General features: G+C 45.2%; 1 protein-coding gene across 1 annotated transcript in view; it reads right to left on the reverse strand.

Moving 5' to 3' along the window:
* Positions 1-16,614, reverse strand: part of SGCA (sarcoglycan alpha) — a 69,481-nt gene that overhangs the window by 31,682 nt on the left and 21,185 nt on the right. The window lies entirely within an intron of this gene.

The raw sequence follows: 16,614 nt of genomic DNA on the forward strand, positions 1-16,614 counted from the left end.
AACCTGGTATTAAGTGTTCAGTTTCCCTGCAGCGCTCCTGCAGGGAAGATGAGGTATTACATGGTGTTCATTAAAAATTAAAATGCTGGGTCCTCCAGGGAGAGAGATGCTGTTTGTAGCTACCGTAAACTCTTTCTAATTGGTGGAAGTGCTGAAAGAGGGAATCCCTTTTTTTATTAACTCATAAATGCTTAGTAAAAGTGTTTGAAATCTGGCTGTCTAAAGCAGACAACCCCTTTAAATTTTGGGGGTTCAAAGCATATTGGCAATTCTCTCCAACTATAAGAGTTAACAAGGTGTCAGGGGAGTTCTTGGAGCTTTGTCAATGTCCTGAACAAGCAGGTCACTGTGTGCATTAGTGGAGTAGAAGATGCATGGACAACCCTTTGTCTAACAATGATTAGCCAGACCTTTTTAGAATTTTTCTATTGATGACCTGTCCTGTCACTATAGACAGTGCAGGAAGCAGATTACACTGACCATAGAACAGTGGCCCGGGTTGGTATTGCAGGCGAAGCTCCCATTGACTTCAATAGGAGCTGTGTGTGCAATGCGAGGTTGCTGCGCTATGGTCTGAGTGATCTGCTTCCTGCGCTGTCTGTAGTAACTGAGGACCGGGAATCAGCTGATTGGTGGGGATCCTAAGCATTGGATCCCCACCAATTATCCAAAAAGACCTGGACAACCCCTTTAAATGGTGCCCAATTAAATGAAAGGTCAACCACATAACATGGTGATTACATGTCTGGCAAACTGGCAGCCATTTTTTCTAGAGATTTTCTTTTTTTAGCCCAAACGAGGCAACCTCACCTTCTTTTTCCTATAAGGCAGTAGGGACTTAAAATTTTAAGCAAGGTTCCAAGGCTTTAGGTAAAGTTATACTCAGTCGTAGCAGTAGTCCAGACATCGGTGGAGGTTGGGACTGATAAGAATCGGTCAGCTTGTCAACATACTGTAGCTAGAAACAAGCCAAATTGTCGACAGGTTGTCAGAAGAAAAGTGACGAAATGATGTCATGGGGATGACACGTGCCCTCTTTAAGATCCAGCAGGTGGCACACACACCTATCAGTGCGGAGAGCCAATGAGCAGAGAAAGGAAGGGAATATGTAGACAATGGCCCTCATGGACAGAAAATTTCTATCGGGTAATTAAAAAAGTAGCAAATATTAAATCAGATGTTCAGTAGTCAGTCCCCTTTGATAAAAATCACTTCCTTAAAGGGGTTGTCCACTTTTTTAAGAAGGGTCAACTTGTGATATGTCGATCACAGGATTTCTTTTTGCAGCAAACCTCACTGATCCGTTGTAATTTTTGAGGAAATCTTGCACTAAGTATTCAATTTCCCTGCAGCGCCACCACAGGTAAAACAAAGGAAAGCAACATAATAAATGAGCTGCCCATATATGAACATGCCAGGTCCTCCAGAAAAAAAGAATCTCTTTGTATCCTCACTTTGGTCTGGTTAATATTTGGGGGTTTTAGATGGGAAACTCCACTCTATTAATCCGGAACTGGTCAAGCCAAATGTGCCTGTGCCTGGGGGTGTCAGGGGGGACAACTAACGACCAAACAAGCATTCAGCTAACAGCTATCTAATGGGTATGAGCAGCCTTTCTTTTACTGTTCCATTCATCCCTATGCTTTACACTGCAGCTCTGCTCTTAGAGCTTGACTGTTGTGTTTCAGCCCAGACCATATAGGAATTTAGTACACCGAGAGAGACCATTTCCATTTAGGAAGATTAATGAACTGTAAGCAGCTAAACAACCATTGAGACAAAGACGATTACCCTGTAAATTGCAAAGTAACGGTCAACAATGAATCCGGTTGCCATGGATGCCAGACCGTCACATGCTCCAGAAGAAAGTCAAATTCATGCTGTTGACCTCATCTTAAGACAAATGGAGCTTTGTAAACGAACACGCTTTCCCTATTTAAAGAATGCATACGAAGCATCCGGAACTACAGTGCTCAACAAGCGCTACATATGGGTATACAGTATACAATGCAGCACTCAGTGCTGGCACAGTTGATGTCAGGATCCCTAAAAACTGGTGGAAAATGCTTCCGTGGTGGCTTCATAATCACATACCCACCTAGACCAGCAACAATGTGGACCCATTGTGATTATTGTTGTTTGCAGTCATTATTGCTGTATGGTCGGGAAGAGTGGTACCACTTTGGCAAGAACCAGGCCCATATGGGGATTGACTCCTGTCCCCAGTCAGTGAGCAGGGAGCAACAGGGATGAATGGAACTGATATAGGAACTAGAACAGCTCATCTGTTCTGGCAACTACTATAGAAACCTAATTGGCCAGCTTTATACCTTTTGTGGAACCACTTGTTGAGTAAGGTGGTAGTGCTGTCCTTATGCCCCCCTTATAGAAAGTCGGTGGCATGGCCACCAGGACTCAGCTCACCTCCCTCCAAAGATGAGGACGGGAGGGGGAAAGCTGTCAGAAGTGCTTCAGGTGACGGTTGCAACCCATTCCCCTGGCTACTGCAGAGAGTGGGATGGGACAGAAGCACCATGTTGTGCAATGAAAGGCAGCCTGGATGATGTGGCAGTGACACAAATAGCATATCACTGCTCAAGACACTGCCCTCTGCAATAAGGAAGATTATAAGGTCACTTCGCCACCCCTCAGAAAGAATGTCCAAGGACTCTAGAGAAGTATAAATTGAAAGGTTCCTGTGTCACAAAAGAGAAGAGTGCTGGGACCTGAAGGAGCAGCAGGTGGTGGGTGTTCTGCAACAGTAGAAGCAAATTAGCATGATAGCCTGCAGAGGAATTTCAAGTGCAGCAGGATAAGCAACTTGTGGGGGCTGCAAGAATTGTTGTGGAGCCACAGAGCAACAGTTGTTGGCAGAACAGAGTCTGTCTGGATTGGAGGGTGCCATGGCCAGCAGAGGAGCTACAACTCCAAGTGTGACCATTTGCTAGAGGAAAAGCATTTGCATGGAATATTAGCATGACCGTCTAGATTCCTATTCATGGCTCCGTAAGTGAGGCCTGCCTCATTAAAAGTCGAATACTGTGCACACTGCTAGTGACTTTTTAGATTGTAAACAGGCCTGTTACTAGCACAACAAGGCAAATGCTACTCTTTGGAATCCTAATAATTGTGGTGCTTGAATACTTAGCAGAGAACAGGAAGTAGGGCTGTTACCGGGATTGGGCCTGGGACTATTGGATTAGATTGGGGTCTCTATGAACCTGAAGGTCGTGAAGGGTATCTTTGTTGTTTGTCGTTTGCATGCAGTAAACTACCGATGTACGTGTGTGTGAGCTCTGATACATGTGAGGACAGACTCTGTACAAGCAATGATGAAGTATTGATCAAGCTGGATGTTTCCATAGATATTGTCACTTCTATGTGTATAGCACCTATTCTCATGCATGTAAACAGCACCCCCCATCGTTTGCTTTTCCCATAACTACCTCTGGTTCTACGTACTTTCCATGGGCCAAAAACATCTAAACCAACCTAAATAAATGGTGGCTCACCACTTGTCCTATCAGCTGGCAAATCAGATGTTTGCAGCAGTTGCAATTTTTCCCTTGATTTTTGGCACTGAACACATTAGTGAATCATGTGGTTGATCTGTCTTTTCGCTCCTACAATTCAAAAAGGCCTGCAGCTCTTAGACCACCTTTGGTGAAATAGCGATCTTGATGCTTGGCTCTTTCATGATAGTGTCCTATCAGTAGGGTGGTAACATGGTGACGGCCGGAAATAATGAGAGGATTTCTTTCTGGGTCCTCCCACTTGGTCCTGTATAGGCAACCACCGACCCTCAGCATGCCATGACTTTCACCTATTGGGTTGAGATTGACAATGGAGCTTCTTTGGGGAATCTCCTGTTTGTCACGTTAGCAACTCACTTTGGGCAATACTCTCTGCAGATAGAAGCTTATGACACACATGCCAACCGTGTCAGTCAGTGTTAGTGTTCTCAGGAAGATGACGTTATACAATGTGGACTAACCTTGTAATAATGCGTACAAGCTTTATCCACCTGGAGAAATGTTCAAAGAGATGATAGCCGAAGCCAATCTTCTCTTACGACTTGACTTGAGGACGAATCTCTAGATTATTGCCAGGCTCCTGGAGACCGAGAACGTCATCAATGGAAGCCTCTTAGTTTGGTTCAGCAGGAACTTTAGAACTGTCAACCAAGAGGACTTTGCAAAGGCAGTAGCAGATGCTTGCCTGGTGGTGTGATCTGAATGGTTAAGATCGATGGAACATAGAGCCATTGTTTAGGCTTAGAGGACTTTCTGATTATTTCTAGCGATTACTGACATAAACATAGAAGCACTTGGTCTGGTTATATATGTAACCCAGAACAACCTTGCTGTCAGTATAGAATCTAACATCATCCACGTGGCTATCTAGCTCACACTGTTTAATGTCTGCAATCTCTACAACTAGTACACTTCCACAAAGTCCGAGCCTAGGGATGGTATGCTCAGGCTTAGGGGCTAATTTAGCTTTCCCAAACAGAAACCCAACATGAGTTTTATTGCAAGAGTCTATTACCTTTAAATAGTCAACAGCTGCTGTGGCATCAGTGGAAGCATCTGAGAATTCGTAGATTTCCTATCTTCGGCTTGTAGTATAACATTGTGGGATGTGAATCTTAGTTGAGCCACAATAGAGAATTTTTTTCCAAGATTCCCAATCCAACTGTTTGCCAATAGGCAGTGGAGCGTCCCAGTCCTTAGTAGTCTCTAAGAGCTGTCCAAGCAGAATTTTTTCTTGTATAGTCAAGGATGCTGCAAGTCCCAGTGGATCATGTAGGCTGTTTACCACCAAGAGAACTTCATGCTTAGTGAATGGTTTGTTTGAACAACTAACCTCAAAGCCGAAGGAGCAGAGGCATAACCAGAAGCTTCTGGGCCCCAATGCAAAACCTGTAACAGGGCCCCCAACTATAATGCTTTATTCATAGTACTGCGCTCCCTATATGGAGAAGAGAGGCCTTATGGGCCCCCTAAGGCTCCTGGGCCCGGGTGCAACAGCATCCCCTGCATCCTCTATAGTTACGCCCATGCGAAGGAGTCATTCAGGAAGTCCCATCTCAGGCCCAGACTTCTCTGTGTTGGTTATCAGGGCCTAGATTTAGGTCTCTAAATTCTGAAGCATAGTCACTAGGGTGAAAGATTTTCAAGGCAGCTGCATTGTTGGAAGCAATTTTGGGTAACCTCAGATGAGCCTAAAGCCCAATTTACACGCAAAGATGATCACTCAAAAACCATTCAAAAGACAGTTTGATTGACAGTTCATTTTGCTGAAACTAATAATCGGCACTAATGCCCATTAGTAGCTTATTAGCTTCATTTGCATGTAAATGAGGCTCCCTTCGCTGTAGGCAGATAACAGCAGGTGGTCTGTTCTCTACATACAGCCCCTTTGTTCTGCCTCAGGACTGCAGCTGAAAACAATGTTATCAGCGCTCCCGTGGAGAACTCAGTGTGCGATCCTTGCTATCACGAACCATGGATTCCATGCTCACATGAAATCCATCGTTTGGCAGAAAAGCAAAAGATGGTAGCATTTACACGCAACAATTATCGCTCAAAAGCCATCGTTTGAACGAATTTTGAGCGATAATCGTTGCGTGTAAACGAGGCTTTAGAAAGCATACCTTGTGTCATTTTGAGCAGATCTATTGCTTCCCATGCTGTGGACAAGGATTTGAGTCCATCATCCACGTAAAAGTCTCCTTCAATGAAGTGTTGTGTGTCCTTGCCATACTCTGATCCACCGGAAGCAGTCCTACTAAGGCCATAAGTTGCAACTGCAGGTGAAGGACTGTTGCAGAACACATGCACTTTCATGCGGCATTCAAGCATTTCTTGACTGGTATCATTATCACAGGGCCATAGAAACCTGGGATAATTCTTGGGATCTTGTTGTACGATAAAACGATGGAACGTCTGTTCACTGTCAGCAGTAATGGCAACTGGCTCCTTTCTGAACCTCATAAGCCACTCCTACAAGATTATTTGTCAGATTGGGGTCGGTCTGGATCTGTATCTGGACCTGGACTCTTGTTGAAGGACGTTCAGTTTAGCCAAATGTGTTTCTTCCTTTTCCATTTGAAGAATCTGTAATTGGGCTTCTATCCTTTTCCTTTGAGCTTCTGCTTCTGCCTCCACCTTTGCTACCTTTGCCCTTTCTACCTCTATCCTTACCTCCAACTCTGCTTTCTTCCGAGCAAATGAACTTCTTCCTCTAGCTTGCACGGCCCTCTATGAGTTGTCGCATATTGTTGACCTTCTGCAGCGAGATAATCTGGAAGATCGAGGTGTCAGTTTGGTTGATGTGATCTAATCTCTTGCAAAAGAGTGATGCGGGCTTCTGCCTTATCCTTCGCATCTTGAACTCATTTCGGCTAGTGCTGATGAGGCATCATCCATTTCCACATTACTCAGGAATGTGATGTATTTTGCGGACAGTTGCTGGTAAGGATCACAGGCGGCAGATTGAACGCTACGGTAAATCTGCTGCTCAGTTATCTAGATTGCTGCAAAACTCATCTCTGGTTGGTTCAAAGTTTTCTCTACTCATTTGTGTGGGTTTGATCACACATTTGGATCGTACACTTTGTTCTGCTGGAAGCACGTACTCTGCTTCCTGTACATCTGTGTCATCTAAAACCTGGTGCGTTTGCTTTGGTGCGGTGACAGAGGAATGGACAGAGCTTTTTGCTAAAATGGCTCTAAGCTTGCTTGCAGATTAGGCATATACAGGGGTGGACGAAAATATGGAAACACCGTACGAAATGCATGCCTGAGGTTACATGGAATTATAAATCATATTTCAATAAGACATGTAGAGACCCATTTTAAGTGGGGGTGAGCATCTGCCTGACCAACAAGGTTCCATTGGTTGGGGGTTTAAGCCACTCAGTTGCTGTTACCATCTGGCTCCCCAAACCACCCAGAGCAGGGCAAGAGGTGAAGTCAACACAAATTTGGAAAGCTCTCAGCCAAGCAGGGGTCAAAAGGGCAGCTCAGTGCTAATGATTAAATTCCCATGCATTCCGTATGTTGTTTCTATAGAAGGATTTCACTATGGATCTAGGTTATTCTGCCACCGATGTACATGTGATTGAGCTGTGATGCATGTGAGGACAGACTCTGTACAAGCAATGAGAGATAGTTGAACTCAATATCTATTCACTTGCTCTTGCTAAACCAGTTGCATGTGGAGATTCCAGGAATGAGAATGTAATGGTGAAACTTCAGTGAGTTTATTTGACTGTACATTGAGTGGTCAAATCAATAGAGTTGTTGTGGTGTCACAGAGGATCAATTGTTGGCGGACCAGAGTCCGTCTGGCTTGGAGGGTGTCATGGCCGGCAGAGGAGCTGCGCCCCAAGCATGACAATCTGCAAGACATAAAGCATTTGCATGGAACCCCCAATGACAGAGGAATATCAGCATGACTATCTAGATTCCTATTCACTGATTCGTAAGTGAGGTCAGCCTCATTAAAAGCCAAATAGTGTGCACACTGCTAGTGACTTTAGAGAGCAAACAGGCCTGTTACTAGCACAGCAAGACAAGCACTACTCTTTGGAGTCCTAATAATTGTGAGGCTTAAGTCCTAAGCGGAGAACTGCAACTGGAGTTGTTACCAAGATCGGGTCTTAGACTATTGGGTAAGACTGGGGGCTCTGTGAACCCGCAGGTCATGGGGGGTATCTTTATGTTTGTTGTTTGCATGCAATAAACCACGGTTACTGTGCTTATACTGCCAAAGATGTAGATATGATTGAACTCTGTACAGCAATGGTAGGTAGTTAAACTTGATATCTACTCACTTGATCTAGCCATACCAATTGCATGTGGAAATTCCAGGAAGGAGATGCAATGGTGAAACGTGAGTTTATTTGACTATACATTAAGTAGTGAAATCGATAGTCAATAAATTCCACTTTTCAGGTCTGTCATGCCTATCCTGTGCAAAAACAAGATGGCACTGCCCAGGGAACTGGATACGAGTTCATTACGGTAGTTCAGTACCAAGTATACATAAAACAAATATAACAATGGCCACTAGATGGCAGCAAAGCACAAGAATATGAACAGTGCATACGAATAGCACAGCAACTCAGCTGATGTATTAACTCATTCTTAGCTGTGACAGCACATTGCTAATGTAATGTACTGTTCCATGAGTAAAAATATATCTCATCTGCTGTGTGCATTGCTAACGTTGCAAGCATCCCATACAGAGTGTGAAATATTGTTATGTTCACACATGTAACGGTGTATGTTGCAAAGCTATGCAGGAAAACAATCACAGCATATCCTAACTTTCTGCAATATCGCCCATTGTGCTCAATGGGAATGGTGGCAGCAGCAGCGCCAGCCTACTGAAAACAATGGGAGAACTCTGTGATCCTCTGCCGCGGCTGTGACAGCCGTGCCGGGGGATTCCTTCAGCCCTGCAGAGATAATCATTGGCTCATTCATTAATTGCTTGGTTTAAACACTGATTGTTCAGTCACTCTCATTCACCTATATAGTGAACTGAATGACTGAGGGCTCAGTCACACGGCCGTTTTTACATGCGTTTTTCGCACGTCAAAAAGTTCGCACTAGATCGAACCAATGTTTTTCAATGGCAGCGGTCACATGTGCGAATTTGACATGCGGAAAAAAACCTGCTTTCGCATCCAGGGGTTTTACCTTGCACTCAATGGGGCCGGCGGCAGCAGCGCCGACCCCATTGAGAACGTATAGTGAAGATCGTGACCCTCTGCCACAGCTGTCACAGCTGTGGCAGAGGAGCGCTATGTTCTCCCATTGAATTCAATGGAGCGGCTAGGGCTGCAGTGATTTTCAGGGAAGAGCTTCAAATATAAGCCCTTCCCTGAAAATCAATCCAAAAATGTGAATGGGTGAGTGCTGCCTCTGATTGGCTGAGCGCAGGGAACAATAAGAGGCAGCTCTCAGCTGTCATTCTTTCTTTTTTTTTACACATTTTTGGATTTGTTTTGTAGGAAAGGGCTTATATTTGAAGCCCTTCCCCGAAAATCACTGCAGCGCTTGCCGGCAGCCCATTACTTTCAATGGAGCCGGCTGTATTGCCGGCTGCATTGAATTCAATGGAAGAACATCGTGCTCCTCTGCCACAGCTGTCACAGCTGCAGCAGGGGACAGCGGGCAGCGCTCTTTTTGAGCGTCAAAACGCCTGTGTGACTGAGTCCTTTTGAGCGGATAAGCACTGCTAAAAGCGTTTTTTCCGCCGTGATGCCCGCTTAGGTCACGTGAATTTTTGAATGCATCAGTCATGTGTTCAAAAATTTGTGCGTCAAAACACCCGTGTGACTGAGACCTGAAAGATGGTGTTAAATATATATATATTTGTATGTTTAATCCCTTAAGGACGCGGCCTATTTTGGCTGTGAGGACGCAACGATTTTTGGGGGATTTTCATTTCCACTTTTCAAGAGCAGTAAGTTTTGTATTTCTTCGCTGACACGGCCGTGTAAGGGCTTGTTTTTTGCGTGGCGAACTATAGTTCATTATTTTTGGGTACATATAATGTATTATAAAACTTTTATTATGTTTTTTTTGAGAGCGGGGAGAGAAAACATCAATTCTGCCATAGTATTTTCATTTTTTTTACAGCTTCAATCATACAGCATAAATGACACAATACATATTTTCTGCGAATAAGTACAATTACAACGATAGCAAAAATATTATAATTTTTTTACGTTTTTCCACTTTTGCAGAATAAAAAAAGCCTTTTGTTTTGGAAATTACAATTATTTTTGCATCGCTGCATTAAAAGTCGCATAACTTTCTTATTTTTCCATGGACAGAACTCTGCTTGCTTTTTGCGCCAGAGCTGTAGTTTTTATTTGTACCATTTTGTGGTACATACGGCCATTTGTGTTGGCTTCTATCGCGCTTTTTGGGAGGTAAAACGAATAAAATAAGCATTTTGCCTCTATTCTTTCTACGTTTTTTGCTTCACAGGATAATCAGTGTGCTAAAATTATAGTACAGGTTGTTACAGACAAGATGATACCCAATATGTTGGGTTTTTCTTCACTTTTCTCATACAAATAGGGAGAAATGAGCAAAAAGATTTTTTTTTTTTTATGTTTTTTTTTTTACGCTATTTGCTTTTTGTTTTTTACACTCTTTATGTCCCTGAAGGGGACCTGATCCATAGCTGCTATGATTGCTATGGTAAGGCATTGCAGGACAGAAGTCCTGCAATGCCTTTTTGCTTGTAATAGCGATCATAGGCAATGGCAAAGCAGGGCGCCTGTATCTGGCATCCTGTTGCCATGGCAACCAGTCGGCCCTCCACGATTACATTGTGGGGGTCCGATGACATCACAGGGTGCACTCCTTTACATGCTGTGATCTACAAAGATTGTGGCATGCAGGGGGTTAACAGCTGGAGGTTGGCTATCGATAAGAGCCAGCTCCCGCTGCCGGATGGCGTGGGTTCACTTCTGTTCCCCCGCCATCCACATGACGTAAAATTATGCCCAGTCACATTAAGTACCACACTGCCGTGACGTAACCTTACTGTGGCATTAAGGGGTTAAACTGACCGCCAAAGCGATCAAGCAAAGCCATTTTCTTATTTCGTGTAAAGTACCCTTACGTTGGCTTCACACGGAGGTATCTGCATGTGCAAAATTTGGGTGCACAATATGCAGAGAATAGAACCCATTGATTTCGTGTGCAGAAAGGTCCCTATAGAAGTCTATCGGAGGTGTGTAAATGCGCACTCAGTAAAAAGTAAATTAAAATGCGCCAATTTGTGCGCAAATCTACCTTGCTCATAGCTCAAATTCATTGCACAGAAGCGTGCACATTTGCGCATACGCTCATCTAAAGGAGCCCTTAGACAGCGGTACCTGTAGCTGGTAGGTAGTTGTAATTAGTCGCACTATGGATTTTTTTTCGCTAGTGGGAGCTACTCCATCCTATCCATCCTCAAGCATTCCAATTAGTTTTGCTCCCATGTCTCCTTATTCTGCGTCGCATCCTAAAAGAACCGGGGGGGGGGGGGCGCCATACCCGCAACTGTTACATTTTCCTTGGCTGTTTCTGGTATTGCAACTCAGCTTTATTCATTTGACTGGAGCTCAGCTGCAATACCAGGCACAACCTATATACAAAGAGTGGCGCTATTTCTGAACTAAAAAAGAGCAATTCCGATCGCACAGTAACCACTTAACCTAAAAATATCTGAAAATCCATTTTCTTCTCAAGTAGCAGCCTTGACTTGGAAGAAAATACTGTAATGCACAGCGCGCTCCTTGACAATCCCGACAAGTGGGATACATATACATTGTAGGAACGTGTTACCATACGAAGGACAAAGAGGCTTTCAGAAGAATTAGAAACAATTTCCCAACGCAGCGAGCTGCTGATGTTACTCATATGTAGCGAAGGTGGAGGAGTAGCTGGGAAAGCGGTGACACATGCCAGCGGCGACTGCAACAATAACAGCACATTGTGGTCATAGGGGTGGGACTGCGGGCTTCATGGGCATGTTAACTATAGGGGCTGCAGAGATAGCAGGCACACCTGAGCCCAGGTGCCTATAGGAGCCGTCTGCAACATAGGAAGACACCAATATATATAAAAGGTATATGATGGGTGGAGGATTGCGTTACAGATTTTGCATTGCAGCCCAAGAGCTTCATGTTACACCTCTGCTTGCAGAAATGAAGTTCTAGAGGCATGCTCGGGGTGCTTTTACATCTGCGCTCGGGGGTTCCCCTTTCCTGCGCCATTCAAGTCTGCAGTATAATCCATACCAGCTTCTATAAATCTATGGAGACGTTCAACCTCTGAAATTGCTCATGGTGCCTTCAAACTGGCTAGAAAATCGCGTGATGTTCTATCTTTTTGCGATATCGCCCACTGTCCTCAATGGGGCTGGCGGAACCAGTGCTGGCCCCATTGAAAGCAATGGGAGAACTCCACCGATCCTCTGCTCCGGCTGTGACATCCTCTGGCTGTGATGCTCTGTGATCCTCTGCTCCGGGGAATCCTGCTGGGGGAATCTCTTAATTGCTAGTGGGGAAATCCCTTCATCTCCCATGATGGAATCCCTTCATTCCCATGGGGGAAGCCCTTCATCCCAACGGGGGAATCCCTTTATCGCAGGCAGGGGGATTCCCCATAGTGATGCGAGGTTGTTTTCACATGAGTATAGCCTTCCATCCACGAGGCTTTCACATGGTGAATCACAGCCCGATATCGCCCTCGCCAGTGTGAAGGAGCCCTCAATGAAGTAATTAGGCTAATTAGGCTCCACGGTCTTTTAAATTACTGCACAGGTGTGTCCCGCGCTGATGTGAATGGTCCCTGGCAGCACAGAAAGTACAGTTAAAATATACGCGCATGATAGCGCGACCTCCACAAAGCAAAAATTCACTTTATCGCAAGCGTTTCTGTGCTTGTGTTCGTCTAAGCACCACTTACGTGCGCAAAAAAAACACTTTTAATAAGCAGCAAACATACGCCCGCGTGAGCCCTTACTATGATAATCCCAATGGGCGCATACGTTATTAGGGCTTCTTTGCATGGCCGTATGAGTAACTCCACCGCCACTATGGAGTGTAGTTGTGCATGAACAGTTAAACTCGTGCGCCATAGTAGGAGGATTGGTCCTGCCCGATCTTTTTCACATGCACTACTAACAGGTGAGAATTCATTGAAACCACTGAAATCAGTGGTTTAGTTTCATCGCGTTATGTGGCCGTGATTATCACGGCTGCGTAACGGGACTAAACCACGCCCATGTGAGGAAGCCCTCAGGCACACCTTGTTCTGAGAAATGGACTATTCCGAGGAAACCATACCTGGGAGAAATGTCGTAGTTTGGATTATTAGATTGTGTAAAAGCAGTTGGATTCATCTAGTGTCACCATTAGTCATAGCATGTGATTTTTCATATACCTGTCTTAAGGTAATAAACGCTGCAATACATGTATAGCGCACATTTGGTGCCATTTTATGGCGCAAGATCAGGAGCCGTCTTTGACAGCCAATTTCCTCCTACAACAGCTACGATTGGAGATAATGTAGGATTCCTCTATACAGAATAGTGCAATCCTATAGTATTGCAGTATACTGTATAAGTGATTGTAAGGTAAAGTCCCCTGATGGAAGCACCAAGTCATGACAGACTCCTAGGGTGCTTTCCCCAATCATCTTTTACCGCCCAGCAAGCTGGGCACTCATTTTACCGACCTCGGGAGGCTAAGTCAACCTTGAGCCGGCTACCTGAACCAAGCAGGGATTGAACCCGCAACCTTCGGATCGTGAGCTGCCTTAACGTTCTGCGCCACACAAGGCTCTTATAAGTGATCAAATAACCTCAATTTTTTTTAACAATTAGAAAAAAAAAAAAAAAAAACAGGCCGGCTTCACATGAGTATTAGCGCATTTGCGCACATTTTTGCAGAATGAAAGTTGCTCACGCAACCGCTTTTTGGACTGTACTTTTTGTGCATGCAAGTCGTGCACAATTGCACGTGAAAAAAAAATACTCAACTATGCTCCCAGTCATTGAAATGGCACAATTCTTTAATGAGTTGCAGATGAGTTCTCTTGTTGCGCCAATGTACCAAAAAATTCCGCAATTGCGCACACAAAAAACAAGCCTGTGAACAAACCCTTTAAAGTCAATTAGTTCTATTTTCTGCATATTCCTCGCACAAAAAGTTTATGAGCCAATACACCCATATAAATCCAGCCTTGGGAAGGGGGGGGGGTCAAAACATGACAGCAGAAAGCGTAATTTTTTTTAAGCTTTCTTTTTTTCAAGCAGTACTACATTAAAAAAATTATATAAATTTGGTGTCGTTGTAAATGTGCTGAATAGAGATGAGCGAGCACGCTCGGTACGGTCAGTTACTCGAGCAAGCCTCGCTCATCTCGAGTAACTGCCTTTTCCTCCGAGCGTGCCTGGGGGGGGGGCAGCAGGGATAAGCGGCGGGGAGAGAGAGATCTCTCTCACTCTCCCCCTCGCTCTCCTCTGCTCTCCCCCGCTGACCCCCCGAGCACGAAGGCAGTTACTCGAGATGAGCGAGGCTCGCTCAAGTAACTGCCCTTACCGAGCGCGCTCGCTCTTCTCTAGTGCTGACCCATAGAATAAATATGTCATTTTTAATGCACCTTAGAAGTTCTGCAAAGTTTTCCAGCACCTTATAGGGTACAATAAATGGTGCTACTAAAACGTACAAATCAAAAACAAGTCCTCAGGTAGCTTTGTCATCGGTAAACAATGTTTGAAAGTGGGGATAGAAAAAACAAAAAGGGCGGCAGCAGGAAAGGGTTAATAAATTCTGCATGGCTTTTTGGCTGTCTGCGCACCACAAAAAGTGAATCTTGGGTTCAAGTCTAACCAAGAACAATGTGGAAGGAAGTGATGATAGTGCCACCATATAAGCAACGGGTAATAAATTATATATATATATACGGGATCGAATAATGCCGACCTTAAAATAATGCCATGTCCTTCTCCTGCTGCCCCACTATATTTTCTGCCCGTCCGCCCGTGCCATCACCAAACAATAGACATGCCCCCTCCCAATCTCTTCTGCGTTCCCGCCTCCCGTCCACTGATCACCATCATCTCACCCCCTGTTGTGTAGGCGGCACAGAGTCACTTGACAGACACAATGCCCCCAGGCAAAGTGACATTAACCTGCATGTGACCTGACAGACAGTGAGAATGGACTTGGGGAGGGGGACGGCGCTGGTGAATGTGCAGAACAGACAAAACACGAGAGCGCATTTTATTAGCATATAAACCACGAGCCAGCTTGTGTATAATGACTCTCTGTGACATTATTATACTTTTATGAGCATCTTTACAGGTTTTATTTATGCACCCCTTGTATACCGCGCAGACCTCGTTCTTCTAGCACCAGCATACACCACGGCGCTCATATAAGGTCATGAGAATAGAGATGTTGTCTTTGGTTGGACTTGAACCCAAGACCCCAGTGCCGTAAAATCACTCTGCCAGTCAACCCAGTAGCAATCCAGTTAACCAAGCAAAAACTAGCCTATGCGTTATATATGATATCTAATACATGGGCGGCATGGTGGCCTGGCAGTGCCAGAGTCCTAGGTTGAAAAGCAATTAGGGGCAATATCTGTATGGAGTTTGTAGATTCTCCCCGTGTTTGCGTGGGTTTCCTCCCACATTGCAAAAACACGGCCAAAATAGCCAAAGGGAATCAATTTAGGATGATGAACCCGGGTGGTGGTACATTATGGCGCAGCGGTGGAGGCAGCATGTCTTTTAGGAATGAACTTTACTGTCACTTACTCAGCCCTTCGTTAAATGTGGCCGTTACTTCCTTCTCTATCTGTAGTCTGACCTTTTGCCATCCCATAGGGGTTGCGCCATTACACCAGGAACACCTGATGCCGTTGACGTTCAAACTACAGAGGTCCAACTTGCTACTTGCCGTTCTCTCTATTACATTCGGCATCATATATATTATATTTCTGTGGCTAGCTCGTATAAATGAGTAAAATCACAGCCAAGGTCAATGAGTGTCAGCGCAGCATCCCAGAGGGATGACCCCGGATACTTGACTACTGTGTAGAGCTGGGAGGGATAAGTGATGGCTTGTCACGGCGGCACTTACCAGGCTCTGGTCCAAGAGGGATGACACATAGCCAAGGCCAGAGCAGGATTGCAGGCCTCCTTTGACATCCCTTTAGCAATAACACCCCGCACGGCAGGCGCGTGGGTGTCTCAGTCAGGTACCTCTGTGCGGTGATCCTGACTCTGGACGGCTGTACAGGAAAAACTAGTAGTGTGAATTGGTACCTGTACAGTGGGTGCCTCTATACAGAATTATTGGTTCTCTATAGGATCTTGAGACTCACTCCTCTCACATCCAGACTCCAATAGCTACGGGATATCTCTCCTCTGCCTCCATCTTCACCTACATGGAAGCTGAAGGTGCTTCCATGTGGCTCTGTGTTAGCACTCCCTCCGCAGACAAGATGGAAGACCTGCTCTCTAGCACTCACATTTATACTTTCTTACACACTACATGACATGACAGACTGATACATCTACTTGCAGGCACTGATTTTATTAGAGTTAGGCTCCCTGCACATGGGTGGAAATTCTGCAGCGAGACTTCCCGCAGAATTTCCGCCCGTGGTTGCCTGCATAGGATTGCATTGCAAAGCGCAATCCTATGCACACAGCCGCGATTTGTCGGCGTGAAAACACACGTGGAAAACAAATTGCGGCATGTTCTATTTCTGTGCGGGTCTCGCAGAAGCCGGCACAGAAATGTCAGTAGTGTCGGGCCAGATCCGCTCTGCACATGCGCCGGCTGGCCGGCAGCCGGCGCATAGCAGAGACGGAGGACACCGGGGTGAGCCGCAGGCCTCTGCAGGGGCATGGGTCAGCATCGCACTGCAAGATCCGACCTGGCCGTCTGCAGGCGGCCTTAACCTCTCAAGCACCGCAGCTGTGCAACACACACACACTGGATATGACAAGACACACTTTGCACAGTGCATCTACATAGGACAAACATGTATGACATTTATGGAGGGGACCAGGATG

The sequence above is a fragment of the Eleutherodactylus coqui genome, chromosome 13, assembly GCF_035609145.1.
Source record: "Eleutherodactylus coqui strain aEleCoq1 chromosome 13, aEleCoq1.hap1, whole genome shotgun sequence".
Taxonomy (NCBI): Eukaryota; Metazoa; Chordata; class Amphibia; order Anura; family Eleutherodactylidae; genus Eleutherodactylus; species Eleutherodactylus coqui.